The following is a 15140-nucleotide window of genomic DNA, read 5'->3' on the forward strand; positions in this document are numbered from 1 at the left end:
CTCAATATTTGGAAAACAACTCTCATCAATTTTATAGTCAAATAAATGTCCTATTTTGGTTTGTTTTCATTCTGAAAAAAAATTAATTTCTAGAATGAAGGCACAGATAATTAAGCATTCAAGGGCATTTAAATTTTCAAAATTCATCTTTAAAATGTAAATGTCCTCCAATTCAACCTGTTGACAAATAATAGATTTAAATTATCTTTTGCTGTCTGTTTCAGCCTAAGGTGAAAAAAAGTGGCATATGCTTAGATTGTCCCCAGCTTCCTAAAATGGTGCAATGCTGCAAAAACAACCATAGTCCCTCGTTGCTGGGCAATGGACAGCATCACAAATCAAACTCCCTTCATTTTTGCATCTACTTATCTAGCTTAATGTTGAGATGGTCACAAACAAACAAGGTATTTATTATATAAATGGGATGGCTAATGTACTTCAGGAAATTTTTAGATTTTACTTAATGTTTATATGTACTTTCTGTGTTTTTAACCTTGCTAAGGATACAAATTATTTACAGCCACAATTAAAATTATATTAAAAGAGCTCAGTCTAACCTTATTACCTTGTGATAAACATGAGTCTTAGAAAATCCTCTTGTTTTCTATTTGAATAATTTCAAGCAGATGACATTAAGTTAGAAGGTGATGAATTTAAAAAATCACAGAATGGTCTTCTCATTTTAAAAGAAAATGTAGGTTGTTGTTAGCTATTATTTCTCTCTTCAAACTCTGAGGGAACACATATTCAAAGAAAACTTTCTCAATGTAGGACACATAATTAGTATATTTTCAGTTCTTTTCAGTTTATGCCTAGTCTTTTATAACTGCTACGAATACTATTCAATGACATCTTTCACAAGTATCATAAGCTGTTATATGTCCATTACCAATTATAATGACTTTATTATATATGGCACATCAACACTCAGTCCAAAAGCACCATCACCTCTGAACAGATTGTTTTTCTGCAATTAGATGCTGTATACTAAGATAGCTGAGAAAATAAGCATCAGCCCCATGCACCCAGGCTCTTTTTAACAGCATTGTTGCAAAGATAAAAGCAAAAAAAGGATCTCTGAGCACTTCAGGTGGAAAAAAAAAAAAACAATGGTACCATACATAGATAAGGAATTATAATAAAATAATAACAGTCATCAAATCTAATCTCATGGAAATTGAACAACAGAACTAAAAGCAATTTCACAAGCCCTTCATGACTTCCTCCTCCTCCTCCCCTCCTCCTTCCTCTTCCTCTTCTTTTTACTATTTTGGTTCCCATGGCAATCTGTATTTTCATAAAAGTCTCACCATTTGGATTAACAGTCCCCCATTAGTTCAACCATTTTCTCCACCTCACTCCCAAAAGCCTTTTTCTGACCACATGTTTAACCAAACACCAAAGTCAATTCAACTCAGCAGTTAGTTAGCTCAGTAAAAATGGTCAAACAACATTAAGACTTAACCATTTCAAGATGGCATCTAAGTAGTTATACAGAAGCTAACCTTTACAATTATATTGTAGGTTGCATGACTAATAATTATGCAAACTTGAAATGGTTTCTTTTTGTAAAACTGGAAATTTTGCAAGGATAGAAAAATCAACAGAAATTGATACTATAGGAAGAGTAAAAATATTATTATTCCAATGATTATTTTCTTTGTTATTTCTAAAATCATGTATAAATTATATACACACATGTATTTACTCTCATTATATACTCATTTTCTTTTAGCTTTTTTATTTTATTTTTTCAAACTAATTTTCTAATTTTAACATCAATTTAGACTCAGAAAAATGTTGCAAGATTATTTTTTAAAATTCCCAGATAACGTTCTTTTCAATGTTCAGATTCTCTCTCTCTCTCTCAATACATATAGATAGATAAATCTATATATGTGAAGAGAGTATATACTATGTATCATGTATAGAATATATATTCTGTAAACATGTACTCTATATAATATACATAGTTTTGAATCATTTAAAACTAAATTGAGTTGCTCATGGTGGAGCATATGTGTAATCCCAATAACTCAGGAAGCTGAGACAGGAGGATCACAAATTCATGCTCAGCCTTAGCAATTTAGCAAGACCCTCAGCAACTTAGTGAAACCCTGTCTCAAAAAAAAAAAAAAAAAAAAAAGCTGGAGATGTAGCTGAGTGGCAAAAGTGTCCCTGGGTTAGATCCCCAGTATCCCCCAAAAATAAATTAAAAGTTGAAAGTATAACATCCTTTATAATATTCACATCACCCCCTAAATATTTAAATATTAAATGTGCATTGCCTAATGACTAGAATTCTGATTATTATTTTTATTATAGCATTATAGTTACACATAGTAATTGGGTACAGACAAAAATCATACATGCAAGGAATTTGATTTCAAACCCCATTCTCTCCCCACTTCGTTTCTCCCTTTCTCCCTCCTCAATTTTCCCTCCTCTGCTCCTACTAAATTTCCTTTCTTCTACATATACATAAAGGTGAAATTCCCTTTGGTACCTTTATATATAAATATAACATGATTTCTAACATGATTTTTACTTTTAAAATCTGCCCTAAAATTTTAACCACCTTTTAAAGTTTTTTTTAAATTATAAAGTATTTGTTGTCATAATAGAAAATACAGGGATGAAAAAAACAATATCAGCAATAATTCTCTATCATCTAAACAATGAGAACGAACATTTTGCATGTTTTCTTTGAGGTTTTTTCTAGGACACCTTTAGTGGATATTACTCTATGTCCTTAGAAATATCATAACATTTCTCAAATTTGACATAAAATAATTTTTAAAAGTTCAGTACATGATAGCTTACCTTTTTCTAATTTTTTTTTAAAATTTGTTTTTGTTAGATATGCATGACAGTAGACTGTATTCTGACATATTATACCTACATGGAGTATAACGTATTCTAATTAAGATCCCATTCTTGCGGTTGTACATAATGTGGAGTTTCACTGGTCGTGATTTCATATATGCACATAGGAAAGTTATGTCCAATTCATTCCACTGTCTTTCGTATTTCCATTCCCCCTTCCTTTCCTCATAGCTTATCTTTTACAAAAGAAAAAACTTCTACATCTTTTAGCTTAGACTGAAAATACAGTGACTGTTTTGTCCCTTCTCCCCTCTCTCTTGCTCCCAGTCTTGCCATTTGTCCTCAAAAACAGTTTGCAGATTCAGTGATCTCTGGCTTCACAATATCTCTCTTCCTTTGTTATTCCATTTCCATTCACTTATTCAAAATAACAGATACTGAGTCATGATTGCACAGGTTTGGGAATCACATGACCTGAGTGAAAATTTCAGCTCTTCCCTCTGACTAACTTGTGTGATTCTCAGTTTTCTCATCTGTAAGAAAGGGATACTAATAGTCATCAGAAGGTTTTTAAGCAATACCTGGATCATAGGCAACATTCAATAAATGTTGTTGCTGCTGCTATTGTGTCACAAAGAATCTTCTGAAGGTAAGTATGACAGCTTGTGTAAAATATTTAACATGGTGCCTGGCAAAATGGTAAGCACTTAATAAATAGTAGCTGTTGTTAGCATTATTTCTGTTTGAGTCTAGGAGATACATAGATGAATAAGTCACCCTCTGTACTCTTGGAGAACTAACCATGTAGTATTTACAGCTGCTAGATTAATCCAGCCATACTTCAGAGTTCAGTTCACATGTGACCTTAACCGCAAGGCTTGCACTGATCCCCTCAGCTGGAAAGAATATTAGCCTTTACTAAACTCCATGGTCATTTTACTCTGGATTTTTCTTATCAAACTTTAGCACATTGTACTTTTTATTTTTGTTTGTTTGTGTGTCTTTATTCATTAGTATGAGGACACTAAATTTATTAATCTCTAACTTGCCAACATATACATGTTCTTCCTTCCCTCCACTTATTTTTAATTAAATAATTGTTTATTTTTGTTTGTTTATGTATTTATTTTGCAATAGTAGAGATGAAACCAGGGCCACGTGCTTGCTAAGAAAGCACCCTACCACTGAACCACATCCCCAGATCTCTTTCCATTCTTTATTTATTTTATTTCACTAAACATTTGCAGGTTCCTTGTTTATGGTAGATGTTCAATAAAAGTTGTTTAAATGAATAAGTGGTGGAGTTAACCATTTGAAAAATCAAGAAAGCATATATTATTGTCTGTCATATATTTTTTTCAAATAGAATAAAATTTAAATTACTTTTTAGTATAGGTTAGAAGTCATAAGAAGAAATTTTCAATCATTGCATTTGCAGGTAAATGGATGGTGTTGGAGAAGATAATGCTAAGTGAAGTTAGCCAATCCCCAAAAAACAAATGCAGAATGTTTTCTCTGATATAAGGAGGCTGACTCACAGTGGGGTAGGGAGGAGGAGCTAGGGAGGATTAGATGAATTCTAGATAGGGAAGAGGGGTGGGTGAGAGGGAGTGGGAGGGAGCAGGGGATTAGTAAGGATGGTGGAATGTGATGGACATCATTATCCAAAGTACATGAAGACTCGAATTGGGTGTCAAAATACTTTATATACAAACAGAGATGAAAATTTGTGGTATATATGTGTAATAAGAATTGTAACGCAAAAAATGTACATATATAAAGGCATAAATTGGCATGAACATACTCTTTTATACTAACATGAAAATTGTACTCTATATGTGTAATAAGAATTGTAGTGCATTCCGCTGTCATGTATTTAAAAAAATAAAATCAATAAAACTAAAAACAAAACAAAACAAAACAACATTATTAGGGATTTCTTTCAGATATGAGGGCAAAAATAAACTTCATGGATTCATTAATAATGTAAAAAAAAAAAAATTCCATTTCATTTTGAGTCTGTGCTAAGTTCTACTTGGTAACTTTTTGGCGCCATCTTTCAGCTATTTCAAGTGGGTTTCTTTCATGGTGTACATATTTTTAAAATATTGTCATGCTGTGCCCAGGATAGTCACAGAACTTCCACAGCAAGTGCTCCTTGTTGAAATCCTGGGTTATTAATAATGACAAGTCATTTGGATACTTTAATTAGTGTCCAGCACTATTTCCATTAGTTAATATGTATTTTTAACATCACAGTGCCTAAGGACAATTGTAGTGTAGATTTCCTTGGCATTACAATTTCCCCTACTGGAATATATTCTCCTAAATTTTGGGAGGTATTGTTAAAAACATTAAAAGGAAAACTCATGTAGATAAAGGTGATAGGATTAATCAAAAAGATTTTAATGCTATGGCCAAACCTTTCTTTCTACCCCTTTTTAAATATGCAGAGAACATTTCATAAACTTTCTCCTTTACTCTTATACTTCCTGTACTACTTTGTCATTTAATTTTGAATAAAAGGTTCAAGAAAGGAGATGTGATAGGACAATGCAAAACTCTTCTTAGAGTTATCAAACCCACAACCAATCCCAGACACTACTAACTGATGTCCCAAAATTCAATCCCTGTAGTTAGTACCAAAGTCAGTTCTATATTTTTAGTAACAGTATTGAAAACATATCCTTATACGAAGCATTAAAAATGTCTCTACCTAGATACTTAGTAAAAACATTTATTGAGTAACATGTGGGGTTTTTCTGTTTTGTTTACTGATGTATTCCCCAAAGTAGAAAAAAAGTAGCTGTGCAATAAACATGTTTTAATAAAAGCATAAGTGAAAAGTTGTATTTGCCTAAGATCTCACAGTACCAAAACACTTTAAGCTCCTGTTTTTTAGTTGTTTTGAAGAAAGAGGCATCAAGTTCCTGTTCTAGTTTTTATTAGGCAAATCCTATCAGGTGCTTATACTAATTTTCCATAACAATTCTGAGTATTTCTCAGAATTCATATGGTAACCTGATGAAATCACCTTTTGCATTTGAATTTGTTAGACCTGTTTTTGTTTTTATTTTCCCTACACAATATCTTCTTCTCTAAACTGTCTTCCTACAAAACCCATTAAAATTTACCTCCACTTGGATACATTGGAGTCTAAGACAGACTCTGATTTTAAAATGATTAGACTGCTAAAAAGGGCCAGTGTTTTCATACATGGGTATTTAATTGTGTGTGACTCTAATTGTAAACTGCCCCATCTCCAGTTTTTCTTTTGGAACAGAAACCTTAAATAGGGGGCTGGGGTTGTAGCTCAGTGACAGAGCTCTTCCCTAGCAAGCGTGAGGCACTGGGTGCAATCTTCAGCACCATAAAATAAATAAATAAAATAAAGGTATTGTGTCAAAAAGAAAGAAAGAAAGAAAGAAAGAAAGAAAGAAAGAAAGAAAGAAGAAAGAAACCTGAACTACTAGGAGCCTGAATTAGAGGGACAGGTGGACTGTCAGCTCAGAAAGTGGCCTCTGAGCCCTGTCACTGAGGATCTGTGCCCAGGATAGCATAACCGGGAGAGCATTCGGAACTAGAGAAGGTCATGTTCTGCATGGACACAAGCCATCCTTTTGGACCTAGATCGTGACCTGGCCTTTCAATTTGGCACAAATATGAAATTTTACTGACAAATGCTCTAGGGCACACATGGTCTTTAATGACCTGGCTTCTGCCCATGTCTCCAGCCTCATTTCCAGCCCTTCTTTCCACACAGGATTGCACTGCTATACTTTGAGGTTCTTTGCTCTGTACTCCCAAAGTGAGGCATATGGTGAAATGCTAGGGAGACATCAAATGGGTAACACGGATATGGATGTTCTGATCAGGAAGCCTCATATGTGCCCTCAACATGCCCAGTGACAGGGATGGGAACTTAAGTTGGGGAGGCTTGAATAAAGAACTCTTAAGTGCTGTCGGTCAGAATTAAATGCTTTCTTATTTATGCTCCTTTTGTGCTTTATTTGACACTCTTTTAAAGCTTATGTGCTCTATGCTGTATTATCCTTATTTGTGAACATGGATGTATCTCCTAGTGGATCATAATATATTTTTTTAATATTTATTTTTTAGTTATAGTTAGGCACAATACCTTTATATTTTTTTATTTATTTTTATGTGGTGCTGAGGATGGAACCCACGGCCTCGCACATGCTAGGCAAGCACTCTACCACTGAGCCACAACCCCAGCCCTGGATCATAATATTTTTAAAAATTTTTTATAGTTGCTGGGGATCAAATCCAGTGCCTCACACATGCTGAGCACACATTCTACCACTGAGCTACCATCCCAGCCCAAATTATAATCTTGAAAGAAAATTTTATTTTCCCATCTTTCAACAATACTGGGGTGTAATCAAGCTGAATCCTTATTCTTTAATTAAAAAAAAAATCACACATGCTGTGGGACCTGAGAACCTGTCCATTTAAGACCTATTGAGGTTTTACCCTTCCTGTCACTGTCCTGCTTCCACCCCCACCAATCTAAATCCCAGATACCACTGTAAAGAGATATATTAAAATATGATTCAAAAATAAAATATGATTAAATGGAGGCAAATAGCTGGGTGCGGTGGTACACAGTTGTAATTCCAATGGCTCAGGAAGCTGAAGCAGAAGGATAGTGAGTTCAAAGCCAGCGACCTAGGGAGGCTCTAAGAAACTCAGCGTGATCCTGTCTCTAAATAAAATATAAAATGGGAAAGGGGGATGTGGCTCAGTGGTTAAGCACTCTTGGGATCAAATCCCTGGTACCAAGAAAAAAAAGGATGAAGGCAAATAGAGAGTTCTATGTTCAGATTTAGCTCACAATTATTTAATACTCATTTGACTGATGAGGAGATGGAGACTCAAATAACTTTCGGTAGCTTGCCAAATGTCACACGATTACACAGCTAGTAAATAGCTCTGCCAGAACTGAAATTCAAGCCCTCTGACACAAAGTCAAAATCTCTTTCCACAAACACTGAAACATTTAGGTGAACTTCTCTCACTCTCTGCTTTATAACTTGAATGGATTTAGCTGTTTAATCAGAAATATTCTGTGTACTCCCAGCCAGGCAGAGACTAAATATTCTGAAAACATGAGGTTAATTTTATGTACGTATTTGTTTCCATGTGTATGTATCTGTGTGACTATTTATATTATTTTTGCATGCTTATATGCATGTGTATTCAGGTATTTAGAGTCCTTATATATGTTTATGTGTGTGCATTTATTGTTTCATTCATATACTTGTGTATTTCTTTATCTCACTTATAGGGTAACGAAGCTCTTTCCATCAATGCTATTAGATGAGAGCACATCAGTTGATTATACCTTAATTTCCTACAGGATTTCTGAGGATTTCAGTTTAAAGTAGGTCTTGCATTTCAATGAAAAGACCTTAGCTCTTGAGCTTCTGGGAGGTGGGGGAGGACAGAGAAAGCAGCTGTGTGCAAAACTAAATTGCCAAGTCAGAAGCCTCAGCCACAAGAATAGGAAACAAGAAAACCGAAACTATCCAAGCTTAGAAAAGAATGATGAAAACAATCTTAAGAGCAAGCAAGAAGTGCTATGATGCCAGGAAAAAAGAAGGGACCTCAGAGGGTTCAAGAGCTATGGCTGGTGCTCGCTTCAGCAGCACATATACTAAAATTGGAAGGATACAGAGAAGATTAGCATGGCCCCTGCACAAGGATAACGCGCAAATTCATGAAACATTCCATTTTTTTAAAAGAGTTACAACTGGCCCAGAGGAGTAGCAGGCAAAAACCCTGAAAAAAGAGCCAAGGTGAAGGAGTCACCCTGAAAGTGATGTAGGACTAGTGGACATTTTAAAAGCACAAAGGAAAAGCTCCCTAAACACTGTAAAGCTCAGGAATTGAAGGTAAACCCGAGAGAGAAAAACTGCCAAAAAAAAAAAAAATACCATGGAAAGGAGACTCAGTACAAACGAGAACCAAATTTAGCTTGGGTCTCAAAAGATAAAAATTTTAAGAAAATAGCACTTCATGGTGCAAGAAAAGGTGATAGATCTTGAAAGTACATCAGGGTGGTATAATATTCATGTATCTGGCATCCCAGAAGGTGCAGAAAATGAGAGTAGCCTTGAAGCCATTATTAAGGAAATTATTGGAAAAAAAAACTTTCCAAAGCTAAACATAGATCTCAACTTATATACAGAATTTACAGATCACCACTCAAATATACCTCTCAAACTAAAAATCAAAGGCACATAATTGCACAGTTCTTCAACTTGAAAGAAAAAAAAATCATCTTGTGAGATGCTCAGAGGAAATAAGTGATTTTTTCTACACGATAAAGATGGGCTGACACCTGACTATGCATTAGCAATAATGGAAGAGAGAATGAGTTGGAGAAAATTATCCAGTTGAAGTTCCTGGGCCTAAAACACCAAATAAACCATCCAGCCAGGCTAACTTTCCAAATTGAAGATGAGAGCAGAGTCTTTGACAGTCAAAATGACTTCAAGGTGTTTATCAGTAAAATTCTTCAACTACTGGCTTTACCAAGAGCAGCTGCAGCACAAGAAGGTGCTCCTGGAGATAAGTGACTAAATTCACTTATAAAATCCATTTCTTCTTTCTTTTCTAGTTTTTTTAAATTTTTTGGCTCATTTTTATGTTTTGGGGGGTTAGGGGCACTGGGGATTGAATCCAGGGGTGATTAACCACTGAGCCATATATCCCTAGACCTTTCTATTTTTTACTTTGAGACAAGGTCTCACTAAGTTGCTTTGGACCTCTCTAAGTTGCAGCGTCTGGTCTCAAGTTTGCAATCCTCTTGCCTCAGTCTCTCAAATCACTGGGATTACAAGCATGTGCCACCATGCCTGGCTTAAAGCCAATTTCTTAATAGAATGTAGATCTTACTTTTATGATTACTTGTATTTTTGCCAGGGTGATTAGGGAAAAAGAAAATAAAAATGTAACTTTGTACCAAGTTGTTATTGTTACGTATGTGTACCCATTTCTATGCATACACACATATGGTATATATGTATGCATGAGTGTGTAAGCATATATACATACATATACATACATACATACATAGGGCCAAGGAGCCGGGCATGGTGATGCATGCCTGTAATCCCACCGTCTTGGGAGGCTGAGACAAAAGAATCACAAAGTTCAAAGTTCAAAGCCAGAGTTCAAAGCCAGCCTCAGCAACAGCAAAATACTAAGCAACTCAGTGAGACCCTGTCTCTAAATAAAATACAAAATAGGACTGGGGGTGTGGCTTAGTGGTCAAGTGCCCCTGAGTTCAATCCCTGGTACCAAAACAAAACAAACAAACAAACAAAAAAAAACATTGTGCACAGGAAAGGAGGATAAGAAAAACAAAAAATGAATGGGATGGGATGGGAAAGGATAATGAAAAAGAGGATGTGAATATAGCAAGATAATTCAAGTTAGGTGAGATAGGGAGACATTGAAATATTAGAGATCAAATAAGAAATAAATAATTTTATTTTCAATCTAAATATAATCAACTATATGAAATTAAAAGACTTGTTTGCTGGAAGTCACCTCCATCCTATGTCACAGCACATGTATCTTATAGAAAATTTGATCATATTTTAAGGCCCCAAACAAACAGAACTCTAAGAGATGCATGTACATTGAAATGATTGCCTATAAACTGTTATTTTTAGAAACAGATTGTATAAAGTGGGTTATATTGCAGTGATGTGTTTTTAAATTGCTGATTTGTGTTGTTCTTGCAATTTTGACATCTCTATTTAACTTTAATTATATAATTGGTGAATCATACAATAAATAGGATGATAAAAGAACCCAATTGTTAACTTCTAAACTTTCCTTTGGACAAGTGATTAAAAGTAAATACAAAAAGCCTAGTTGTGCATTCCTGAGTGGCATCCCCCTCCTTCTCCCCTCCCCATCCCCCATGAAAATGTCTGCAATTTAAACACAGGAGGCAAGTCAGACTTTGAAGCAGAATAAGGTTTTCCTGATACTGGCACTTGGAAGCATTCTACCTGGGTCCAACCTGAACTGCCTTCAGAACCCTCTCTGACTGCCCAACCTAGGCAGTGAGGTTGAACCTACCTGTCATCCTTCTGTTACCACCAACTTGATCCAGCACAGGAAAAGGGGATACTAAAACACTGCATAGCCTATACTCAGTGCACCCCACATTTTATAGGTCTATCTTAGAACCACCACCCACCCCTGCCCACCATGTATTCAGATGCACACTGTTGCTCATATTTTAAAAAAGGCATTTTGTGATGCTGGGAAGATTGCAATTTGGGGCTGGTAGTTTAGTAGTTGATCCTGTTGGTAAATGGTATGAGGGCCAAACAGAATCCTTTGGCCCTTCTAGATTGAAGCACAATAAAACCTCACTTTCTCTATGTACCCATTAACCTTAAGTTAGCTTCACCTAGGTAATCACACTGTTCATTGGCTCTGTGACAGACACACAGAAGCCTGATCATGTGGGTCTCTGTCTAACACCTTATGGTTTACAATGAGTGTTCTGATTAAAGAAGTTTCAGTTCTGGTTCATACTTGCATGTGATTTACTCTAGGAAGATTCCAGCACAGTCCTGAAAATACCCTTAGGGATAGCTTCTGCAAGTGACTTACTGCCCCAAACTATGCCCTTCATAATTGAAATGCTTGACAAAGGATAAGTTGAAACCCAAGCTCTGTGGGTTGGCTCCAAAGTCCCTTTCTAGCTCTAAACTCCACACCTCCAAAGCCAAACTCCCCATCCGGTTTCACTATTGGGAGCCTAGCCTTTCAGACTGGGTCTGCTCAGGAACAGCACTTGCTTATTGGTACCTGAAAGCCTTTTTCATCTACTCCATGCCTTTTTTCCAGTGTAGAAAAGGATGGTGGCTCTGGCAGACTCAGAAGTTTGGAGGGGTGCGGAAGATGCATTATCAACAGGACACATTCCTCAGGTGGTTTACCATCACAATGAGGTGGGGGCAGGAGGAGAGAGCTAACACAATGCTCCTTATCTTGTTAGTGTGGGGAAGTGATCAGGATTCTTGGGGGGGGGGTTGCAAAATTTTCTGTATGCCAGTAAAATTTACTGTCTTAAAGCATAAAACTGGAAGAAAGTGGTTTGCTAGTAAATGTTTTAAAGAGGATGCCTGTTTTGCAGCATTTGCTTCCTCTGTGGTGAAAATCCTCTGACCATGACCAATCTCAAGCTACCACTGTTATGTCACTGAATGCCAGGTTGTGATAAGATGCGCAGAGTTGGTGAGCTCCAGCACATTGCTGGGAGGAGGCCAGCTTTGCCCTGTGCATCTCTTATTTAGGATACTACAAGACAGATTTAGGAGAATAAAAAACCTCATCCTCTTATGCTTGACTTGATTGGGGTGAAAGACTACAGATCACTCTGAACCTTGCTGCTTCTCCATCTCTTCCTTTGAGTTCTACCTTTCTTTTTTTGTTGTTGTTTTTGGGTTTGTTTTTGTGTTTTTGTTTTTTTGGTGGTGCTGGGGATTGAACCCAGGGCGTTGTGTTTGATAGTTGGCTTATAATCCATAACAGGTGACTCTAAGTTTTTGCAGGAGGAATTCCCTTACAGCCCCAGTGCTCAGAGTCTGAAATTCAGGAATATTTTTGTCATCCCCTCTAAGAAGGACAATGAAGGCAGGGGAGCTCCCATACCACCCCACCAAATTTAGGTAATACAGACAGTCAAAGGAGGCCTTGGCCATTATTAAGATTGGTCATTCTCAAACTATTCCCTGAAAGAAGAGTTGTGGAAAGCAATTAACTCTAGAGTAATAAAACAGGAGAGGAAACAGGTCTTCTGAGTGGGGTGTGTGTGTGTGTGTGTGTGTGTGTGTGTGTGTGTAGGAGAGAAAGAGAAATAGAGATAGAGAGAGATTTTCAGAATGACAGACATGCAGGATCCCTGATGGAGGAAGAGCAACAGAATCAATGTCAGGAACTCTGTCTCTGCTGAGTCCTAACCCCAGACCCTGTTGGCCTCTACTCCTAGCTTTATAATATTGGGCAACTCAAGGTTTCTTCAGGGAGATTGGCCAGAAAATGTTTCTCTTTCTGTGGGCTGCAGAGTTCAAAACCTATGGAGGTAGCCTAGAGACGAAGCTTCTGGCATCTCAATTGCCAGCCATAGTTTGAATGAGGGACTCCTATGAAGCCTGAATAATAAGTCTCTTCAAGACTCCATAATGTCCCAGACCAAAAGGCGAGAGTGTGTGGTATTCTCACCCACACAGCCCAGGCAGGACCTTCTCAGGCTTCCAAGGCCAAATGGTGGTGGGGGGGAGTGGATTCTGAGCTCTAGATTCAGGCTGCTTTCCAAAAGTACAAGCTTGTGCCCAAGAACTTGCAAAGAGCTGGGGGATCTTCTGTCGTCTTCTTTCCACATTACTAACTGCATTTGATTGGTGCCTTTTTATTTTATGAAGCACTTTCATAGTTTTTTTTTCCCTTTTTTTTTTTTCAGTCTGGTCGTATCATTCTACCTATTCAATGCAGAAGCAGCATAGAGTAGTGATTCAGAATATGGGAATCTATGCCCAGACAATTTAGGTCTGAATCCTAGCTCTGCCACTTGTTAGCTGTTTGGCCCTTGAGAAATTTGCTTAATGGCCCTGTGTTTCAGTATGTTCGTCTGTAAAATGGAGCTGAAAATGATAGCTACTCTATAACGTTGCTATGGAAATTAAATGAGTTCAGATTTATAAAGTACTATTATAGTGATTTCTATATAAATATTTTGAAAATCAATCACCACCGATACTTTCACTCTGACAGATAATAACTGTCACTACTCTGTTCCAAACAAACATCAAGTTTGTCCAATTTTGCCTCTCCATATTTTGGAAACCCTTGTTCCCCTTTCTTTCTCCATTAACACCTCCCTGGTTTAGACATATAGTAACAGCAAACTGCTTTCAGTTCTGCGCAAACGTACTGTCGTGCCTTTCTTGCTGGCCGTTCCTACTGCAGTCCTCTTTGACTCTCAAGGCACCTCCTTCTCTGGCTGCCTCCTACTCATTCTCTATCACCAGTTATCCTTAGACTGCAGACTCTTGAGAAGGAACCGGCATCCTCTCTGAATTGTCAGCATCTGAAACAATGCCTGCCACAAAGAAATTACCTAACAAACTTGTTGAATTAATGGCTGCTTGCTGTGACTCAGGCCCTATGGTAGTGGTTTAGAGGGCAGTTTTTATTCCATCCAACCCAAAACCCTACAAGATAGTAAGTACAATTTTTATCTTCATTTTACAAACAAGCAAATGAAGCTTGGAGAAGTAAAATAACTTGCCCAGAAACACATATTTATATTCATATGGCTATTCTAATCAGTACACAATAATCTGCAGTGCATAATGGTATGTGGGAGAATGCCAGGAAGCCACAATTGGTGTCACCTGATGCATGAAGATACATTGTTCAACTGGCACATTAAAAAAGCCCTACTTTATTTTTCACATAGTTTTCTGGTATTTTTAAGCTATTTTTTTGAAGCAGGAGCAGTTATTTATTTATTTATTTATGGTGCTGCTGGGGATTGAACCCAGGGCCTTATGTGTGCTAGGCAAGAGCTCTGCCAACAGTTACATCCCCAGCCCCAAATTAAGGTATTTTTCACTAGATAACCTATAATCTTTTATGAAGGTTAAAAAAGGCACATGCATATAAAGAAACGTTTGACTATTTTTTAACCCATTGGTTTGTGAGGTGCATATTGCTTACCAATTGGTCTGTGAGTCCATTGGAGTTTAATCCTATCACATGTTATATGTCAAGAGGTTTTGGTTAGTGCCTCATCCATACATTATCATGTTAAAAGGTATTTCATACTCAACGATTCATGAAAGTTTGTTCTATATTATCAAACTCATGTTGCTCTAAGAAAGTTGAGGAAGGCTTTGCAGATTAACAATGCTTACTACTATTAGTAGCAGCAACAGCTACCATTTAGTAAGTACCTACTGTGCTGGACCTACTCTGTTGTGAGTTTTACTTATGTTATCTCATTAAAGTCTTATGAACTAGGCTGTCTTGTCTTATTTTAAGAACAGGGAAACTGGGATTCAGAGAATGTAATTCACTTGCTTGAGGTCACACAGCTATTGAATGTGGAACCTGAACTGAAATCTAAATTTGTATGTCTCTAAAGCCTGGGCTTTTATCCCAAGCTGGACTTTGAAGATTGTCCAAGTTACTTAACCCTCTCTGAGCTTCAGTTTCCTCATCTGTAAAACTGAGGGAAGAAACACTTATCTTGCAGGGTT

At 36.8% G+C, this 15140-nt stretch overlaps 1 non-coding gene across 1 annotated transcript; it reads left to right on the plus strand.

Moving 5' to 3' along the window:
• The first annotated feature begins 8479 nt into the window (after nt 1-8479).
• LOC125614407 lies at nt 8480-8586 on the plus strand. Its single transcript, XR_007345007.1, has one exon. It is a non-coding gene; the product is annotated as a U6 spliceosomal RNA (small nuclear RNA).
• The last annotated feature ends 6554 nt before the right edge of the window (nt 8587-15140 follow it).

The sequence above is a fragment of the Marmota marmota genome, unplaced genomic scaffold, assembly GCF_001458135.2.
Source record: "Marmota marmota marmota unplaced genomic scaffold, marMar, whole genome shotgun sequence".
In the NCBI taxonomy this organism is placed as follows: Eukaryota; Metazoa; Chordata; class Mammalia; order Rodentia; family Sciuridae; genus Marmota; species Marmota marmota.